The sequence below is a fragment of the Marmota marmota genome, unplaced genomic scaffold (genome assembly GCF_001458135.2).
Source record: "Marmota marmota marmota unplaced genomic scaffold, marMar, whole genome shotgun sequence".
NCBI lineage: Eukaryota > Metazoa > Chordata > Mammalia > Rodentia > Sciuridae > Marmota > Marmota marmota.
Window position 1 is genome coordinate 2,648,732 of NW_026000207.1, and position 7,986 is coordinate 2,656,717.

Here is a 7,986-nt window from a genome sequence, read left to right on the forward strand (position 1 = left end):
ACACACACACACACACACACACGTTAAAGAAGAGTGATGACAAGGTCATGGAGAGATCTACGCAGGACAGTGCTGTGAACACTCACAAAAGCTGCTACTTTTCATTCCATGGCGTGTGCAGGACAGGGATCCTCAGTTCATTTCATTGGTGACATTTGCACGGCAGTTGTGTAGTGAGTGGGTGGACCTGCCAGGGACAGCATGGCCCTCAGCCCTTCCTGGAGGCCGTGCTTTGCCTGCACTTGAGGGTCCACTGGGGCCTGGACCATCTCTGACACGGGAGGGAGGGTGAGAAGTGCTGTGGGTCCTGAATGTGCGACCAACCTCCAGACGCACAGACAGCAAAGCCACAGCTCTGGGCTGGACAGTGGCCTGTGGAAATCCCTGAGGCCCAGGCAACAGCAGGAAAGAAATGGACAAATTGGGTTTCATGGAAACTTTCAGATTTTGTGCAGAGGAGACAACACCGTCACTGGGCACAGTGGCACACCCCTGTGGTCCCAGCTCCTTGGAGATCTGAGGCTGGAGGATCACAGTTGGAGGCCAGCTGAGCACATTTGTGAGGTCCTGCCTCTCAATTTAGAAAGGGGCCTGAGGATGTAGCTCAGTGGTAGAGCACCCCTGGGTTCAATCCCCAGTACCCTCCCCACAAACAAAGAGTACCACTAGAGTAAGGAAGACTCCCACAGAACTGGAGAAAATATTTGCAAATTATACAACCAATGAGGAATCAATCCCCCCAAAACATGGATAACTCACAAAACTCAAACTAAAAAAGAAAAGAAACAAAGAGAATCCCAATGCAAACATGGCAAAGGAACAGAGCCGGGTGCACTGGAGCATGTCTGTAATCCCAGCAGCTCAGGAGGCTGAGGCAGGAGGATCACAACTTCAAGGCCAGCCTCAGAAACTTAGCAAGGCCCTAAGCAACTTGGTGAGACTCTGTCTCAAAATAAGAAACAAAAAGCCTGAGGATGTGGCTCAGAGGTTACGTGCCCCTGGGTTCAATCCCCAGTAACCTCCTGCTACAAAGAGGCAGCAAAGGACTTAAAAATGTCCTTTCTCCAAAGAAAATACACAAATGCCTAATAAACCCAAAGGAAAGATGCTCAACAACCCTGATTTTTACCAAAAAGAGTCCCCTCCTACCCATGAGGGGAGCTACTGTCAAGGACAAGGGTCTCTAAACTCTAACAATGAACCGCCCAGAACCATCTCAAGGGAGCCCTCCACCTCAGATCACCTTGACGAGACCCAGCAGGGACCGACGTGGTCCAGAAGGTGGGAGGTGTGCACACTGTGCACTGCACAACTTGGTGAGAGCAACAGAGGGAGGAGCAGCTGGACGGAAAGACAGCCCTTGTTCATGGACTGTTGAAACGCCCAGAGTCTCTGCACACTCGCGGCCGTAGCTATCAGAATCCCAAAGGCATTTCTCACAGAAATAGGGAGGACCCTCCTAATGGTTCAGATGTAATCCCCAAAGACCTCGAACCAACGATCTGATGTAGTGATATGACAAACGATGTCGCATTATGAAGTTCTTCTCTGAACCTTCTTGTGGCTTCAGGAGTGGAGGCTGAATCCTGTCCAACGCTTTTATGAGATGATATTGTTTAAGTGGGGCCTTTGTTATGTTGGCCAGGCTGCCCTGGGATTCCTGGGCTGAGGCTGTCCTCCTTCCTCAGCCTCCAGTGTGGCTGGGACTCTAAGCACATGTCACTGTGCCTGGAGCACAGAAATCATCCTATAGAAACTATATGTCACATATGGAATTTAGAGTGTTGCAATATTTCATTGTCATTGAACGATCATTTATGTTTTCTTCCATTTCATCTATCAGATTCTGATACCAGTTTGCAAATATCCATTTTATGTATCAATTCATGCGTACCTACTTCAAATGCATGTGATATGGTGAGCTGAATATGGGTCTCTTATAGGGAATCCCTCAAAGCTGACTTCAGAGCTGTTTGTAGTGAACCATGCCAAGGTGAAGAAAATTCTCATTGACCCTTGGTTGGGTCTCCTGGGATTCGGGCCTTTACAAGATGTCCATCACTTGGAGGCTTTGAATGCGCCCAGAGGTGCTGGGGCTCAGGAGCCATGGCCCTGGTTGCTGTGGACCTTCCCCAGCGGGTCCTCACGTGTCAGCCCTGGGAATGGGGCTGGTGCCCTGGGGCGGTGCCGTGTCTGCTGGTTGTCTCTGTTGTGTCCAGGAGCTCAGGAGGCTGGTCTCTGGGCTGAACTGACTGCCCGGGTCACCACACCTGCCCCTTTGCAGAGAGGCCCAGAGCCTGATCTAAGCTGTCCACAAGCACAGGTCCTGTGGTGGGGTTCCCTGGGCAGAAGTGTCCCCGAGGCAGATCCTGGGGCACTGTCCCTGCTATCAGGAGAAAGACAGCTAATTGTCCTGTGGTCTGGATCCCACTGCCCAAGGTGGCAAACTGCTGGTGCCTCTTCTCATTGTGACAGGGACCAAGGCCAGCATCCCCTCTATCCAATCTCCCCCCTTTGCAGTGGCAGGTCCCCAGCACTGTCCCCTCCACAGCAGAGAGGACCTGCTTTCACTCCCCACCACCTTGAAGCCCAGGAGTCTGCTCCTGCCCTGCCCCTGCTCCCAGGAGGCCAGCTTAGGCTGGCACTGCCCAGGGCTGGGCTCCTGCACCCCAAGGGGCAGTGTTTCCTCTCTATGCAGAAACTGGACCCCAAATATGAGAAAAGAAGAAGAAGGGGTGGGGGATCCCATGAAAACTGACGGGAAACCAGGGGAGAGGGAGGAGGGGGAGGGGAAGGAAGAACTGTGGGGGAAAGGGACCGAACTTTCCCAGGTTCACAGCTGAACATCCACGGCGCATCCACACTGTGCCTACCCATAAGGCACTAACTAAGAACACTGCAAATAAACAGAGGGAAGGCAGGAGGCTTGAGGAGGGGAACAGGCAGAGGGAGGAGGGGGAAGGGGAGGGCTGGGGCCTCAACTGGAGCAAATCATCTCCCACGCCTGCATGACTGTGTCGAGATGAACCCCAACATCATGTGTGTCTTCAGTTAACTAAGAAACACCATAAAAGACACGGCAAATCAGCATCAAATCTCAGAAATATCGTCATTTAAGATAATATGTTTTAGTCATTTTATCCAAGTTAAAGGACAGATGGATCAACAGAAAGTAGTGAATTTTGAAAGATATTAAACAGCTGACTCAAGCCTGGTGGTACACCCGTCTCATCCCAGTGACCCTAGAGGCTGAGGCAGGAAATCCCAGGTTTGAGGCCACCCTGGGAACCTTAGAGAAAAGTCACCAGGGCTGGGACGTGGCTCGGGGTAGAGCACTCGCATACCCAAGTCCTTGTGCAGGGCCTGAGGTCAGCCCCAGGTGGGGGAAAGAGATGAAAGGACTGAAGCCCACTAAGGTCAAGAAGGACAGAGTGACCAGAGCTGAACCCAGGAGCACCAGGGGCGGGCTCCAGGTGCACGGGGAACGTGATGGAAAGGTGAAAATGACCCCCAGGACACGGTGGATGTGGGGCAGGCCCAGGTCACCCAGCCTCTGCTAAACGGGAATTGTTGATGAAGAGCACACAGGTAAGGAGTAGAGGACTTACTTTACTTCTACACGATCCTGTGTGAGTACTGACTCCATGTTCATGTGCCTGGGGCCTGGTGCCCGGGACAAGTTGCATAGACCCAGGAAAGGTGGAGAGACGTGATGAATGTCTGTGTGGGTGCTGCATGGCCACAGTGGGCTTGCAGTGTCCACGGGGGGCTCTGTGAGGGCCGAGCGGGGCCTGGGAGGGGTCTGTGCCGCACCCAGGTCTCACCTGACAGCTGCCCACCCCCGGCCCCTTGCTGGGGTGAGGAGAAGCTGGTCACCTTGCTGTGTGGGAGTGTGGACCACCCCGAGGCCCGTCAGGCGTCTCCGTGCGCTCTCCAGGGGCAGCAGTGACAAAGAGCTCCCTGTGCCTGGTCACTCACACAGGTTCCGGCTCACTCTGCAGGTCAAGCTGCGGGAGAGCTGGCCACATCCTTCACGGGTCCCCTGTCTGTCTCTGCAGCATGTATAGACCATTCCCAGGCCAGCGATTCTGTTCCTGCTGAGCCGTGGACGCTGGAGCCTGAGAAATTGTTGCTGGTTTCAATGATCCACTTTCCACCGCCTCTGAGTTCACGAGACCAGCCTCCCTCTCCAGTCCACAGGTTTTCCTGCCAAAAGAGTTTTAGATTTAATTCTTCTCTGTTGTTATTTGCAGGCCGTCCTCTCTGCCTGCACGTTCCCTTCCCTAGGGACTGATCACCCTCTGCCACTAGCCTGTCCACCTGGAGCATCCTTCACAAGTGATTTCTCTCTTTCTTTTTAGTCCTGGGATTGAACCCAGGGGGCTTCACCACTGAGCCCCATCCCCAGCCCTTTTTAGTGTTTTATTTAGAGTCGGGGTCTAGCTGAGTGGCTAAGTGGCTGCTAAGTGGCTAAGGCTGGCTCTGGTCCTCCTCCTCTGCCCGCTGAGCTGTGGGGATTACGGGGTGCACCACCGCGCCCGGCTACACGGGATTTCTTACATGCTGTTACTTTCTTGGTCTGCACCACGTGAGGTTCCAGGAGCTGTTAGTTCTGCACCTGGAGGAGGAGCACCTTCCTGCTGCCCAGGTGGTGCTGAGGCTGCTGGGAGGGTCCTTCCTGGAAGCCGCCCCCTCCCTGGCAATGCACTGGCCTCCTGCTGGGCCTGGTCATCTCAAGCTTCTCCACCTGGAGCTCAGGACCTGCCCAGAGAAGGTAGGACGAGTCTCAGTGCTCAGGGACAACTTCTGCCTCGCTGCCCAACGTGGACACGCCTCAGGTGCCCAACAAGTGACTTTCCAGATGACTTGCCACCTCAGTCACCAACATCCAAACAAGGCTGGGAGCCCTCACCACATGCCTGGCTGGGGACACGTGGCTTAGGTGCTGCACGGAACCTCCCCAGGCTGACCAGCAAGTGAGCCCCGACACTGTGTCCTCCCGTCCCCAGGCGTCTCAGCCCACGTCCCCTGGGGAAGCCACGTCCCCTCACACGCGGTAAGCGCTGGGAGCTGGTGTCGCAGACCCTCCTGGGCCCTGTGTTCCTTCTCCTCCCCCCTGAACAGCTCTGCTCCGAACATCCCAGGAAACACGGCACACAGCCAGGGCTGCTCAGCTCTGGGCTCCTCCCCTGCTGTCCCTCTCCTGGGGACGTCCTGCTGACCAGCACCTGTTGCTCACACCCACGTTGGGGAGTCTGTTGAGCCCAGTGTCTATGCCACACGCCCCAAAGGGGAGTTACCGCCTCCTGATACCCATGGGTCTGACTTGCCTTGATCTGACCTTTGAGACAGCGGTGGGGTCTCCATGAACTCTGGCCATCAGGGGCCATCAGACGAGCCCACCCACAGGAAGTCCCCAGACACACCTGCCTGGTGACTGACAGGGTTCCCACCCCAGCTGACAGGGCAGGTGCTGCCACCTCAGGGCCCCTCCAGTGAGACCCCCAGGGTGCTCTGTCCTCCTGGGCCTAGGAGCACTGTGGTCATTCCACTGTCCAGATCTGAGGCGAGTGGCTAACGCTGAGCACTGGTCGGCAGAGGGAGCTCACGCTGCGAGCCTGGCTGTGCCCAGGATGCCCACACTCTCCAGTGCTTCCTGGAGGACCCTGTTCTGTAGGAGGCCAAGGAGGGGCCCTGCACTTCTCCTCCCTGGACCCCAGAGTGGAGCGGGGCCCCTGCAGGCCGCTGGTGCCGAGAGGATCCCGCCGGAGCAAGGACAGGCTTCAATTTGTTCCCACAAGGTAAACAGCCCTCTCACGTCACCAGGGGGCTGTCCTCGAGGTTTACAGGAAGTGGTGAGTGGGCTGAGCTGTGGCTCCGCCCTGGGCTCTGCCTGACTGCAGGGGAGTGGACAGCCCACCCTACACCCGGGGGCTTCAAGTCCTACCTTCCTTCCTGTGAGCAATGAAGGCCTGACCCAGACACTGCGAGTTTCAAATTAGGAGGAAGGACACTGCCCATGCCCTGCCCACCTCCTGTGGGGTCCGTCCTCCCAGGGCCCCTGTAGCTGTGCATTGTGGGAAGGTCCCTCTGAGTAACCGTGACCACCTTAGATTCCAGGAAGCCTCTGAGAAGCTTAAAGCTGAGGGGACTAGAAATCTCTGGGTCCTCCTAGCAGGCCAGGGACAGGGCCTGGGACCTTCCCAGTGGAGTCCCTGCCTCACCTGCAACCTCCTGAGCTGACCCTCACCCTGCCCTGTCTGACAGGGTCCTGGTCCTAGAACCCTGCCCAGAACCGCCCCACAGCCCCACCGAGGCTCCCTAGGCTCCAGCCTGCTCCCCACCTCCTCCCACTCCTCCCCAGCCCCGCTGAGTCTCCTCTCTCCCTCTCTGGTCTGCACACGGGGAAGACCCGCTCCCCAGCACCAGTGCTGCTGTTGGCCACCCTCCTCCATGTGACGTGCTCTGAGACCCCCAGGACAAGGCTTGGAGGCTGACCTCCCCCATGAAGGGGAAAGGCTCCTTGGTCTCACAGGGGCAGAGGTCTCAGTCCACGGTCCCACGGTCCTGCTGCCTGGGGCCTGTCATGAGGGCCACATCATGGTGACAGGTGGTGGAGCCACCAGGGCCACTACAGAGGGGAGCAGGCCAACCCACAGCCTGCGGGGCTGGCCCCCTGACCGGCCACCTCCACTAGGTCTCACCTCTTAGAGGTTCCGCCCTCCACTGCACCAGGCTCAGGGTCACCCTTCCACACCCAGGCCTGGCCGCCACCAGAGCTGACCCCAGCAGCCTGCCCCTGACCCCTGCTCTCCCTGGACCCCAGGGCTCCTGCCCCTGCCGTGGTCAGAGCAGGTGGATAGCTGGCTGGGACCTCTGAGCTGGTCCTTGGTGGCTCTGTTGGGGTTGTAGAGACTCAGGCCATCATGGGGGGACAGGACATGGGGTGCCCAGCACTTCCCACTGTCGGAACACCCAGGGCGTCTTCTCCCAGGGCAGCCGTCACCCACACAGGGATGTGGGGTGGACCTTGGTCATCCCTGAAGCCCACATGCTGAAGCCTTGGCCACCCGCCGTGGTGCTATGGGGGGTGCAGGAAGCTCAGAGGTGGAGCCTGGCGGAAGGGACGTGGGCCCTGGGGACGAGCCCTTGAGGGGACGTGGGGACCCTGGCCCTCCCTGGCTCCCTTTGCATCCCGCCTGCCAGGAGCTGAGAGCTTAGCTCCTCCGTGGGCTTCCACATGTGCTGCCTGAGCAGGGCCCAGGGCAGAGGCCAGGCCACCAGGACTGAGGCTCTGCGCCAGGAGCCGCAGTGACACTTCCTCTTAGCAGCTTTCTCCCAGGATCTGGCCTCGGCGGTGGAAAGTGGACCAGCTCCTCTCCACGTGCACAGGGAGGACCTCACCTAGCAGCTCTGCAGCCCAGGGCTCCTCCCAGCCCAGAGCCTTGCACTCATGGAGGAGGATCTGGCCGGGCAGCCTGGGAGGCCTCGCTGTGTGCCCTCGTCACTGACCCCGTCCTGGGGTGACCCTTCCTTTATGCAGGACCTGAGTGCTCACTGCCCCCAGACTCTGCACCTGGGGAAATGACCTGCTGCGAGCATGGGGAAGCCCTGGCCCCTCTCCTGGGCTCCTCCATGGGAGACCAGAGGCAGAACATGAGGCCAGGGGACCCAGGGTCAGCCAGAGGAGCAGTGGCCGGCCAGCACAGCCAGGCTCAGGGGTGGTGACGCCCACCTCAGCTCTCAGCCAGGCCGCTCTGTTGATGGTGGGACAGGCTGGAGCATGGACCCCAGAGCAGATGGGACGGCTCTTCCCCCACACCCCAGAACAGACCATTTCACGTGCAGCACGGGGACCTGGCGCAGGGAGGTAGGGCTCGCTCCTTTCAGCTGCTGTGTCAGTCAGCTCTGCGCTACTGCAACAAAACACCAGAGACCATCAACTTAAATAGACCAGGGCTGCTGAGGGAGGGGTTTGCTCCTGCA

General features: G+C 57.9%; 1 long non-coding RNA gene across 1 annotated transcript in view; it reads left to right on the forward strand.

The window, feature by feature from the left end:
• Positions 1–2,967: 2,967 nt before the first annotated feature.
• Positions 2,968–7,986, forward strand: part of LOC125612804 — a 13,346-nt gene continuing 8,327 nt past the window's right edge. Inside the window, exon 1 of the long non-coding RNA XR_007343283.1 lies at positions 2,968–3,039. This is a non-coding gene — a long non-coding RNA (uncharacterized LOC125612804). The remainder of the gene's footprint in view (positions 3,040–7,986) is intronic.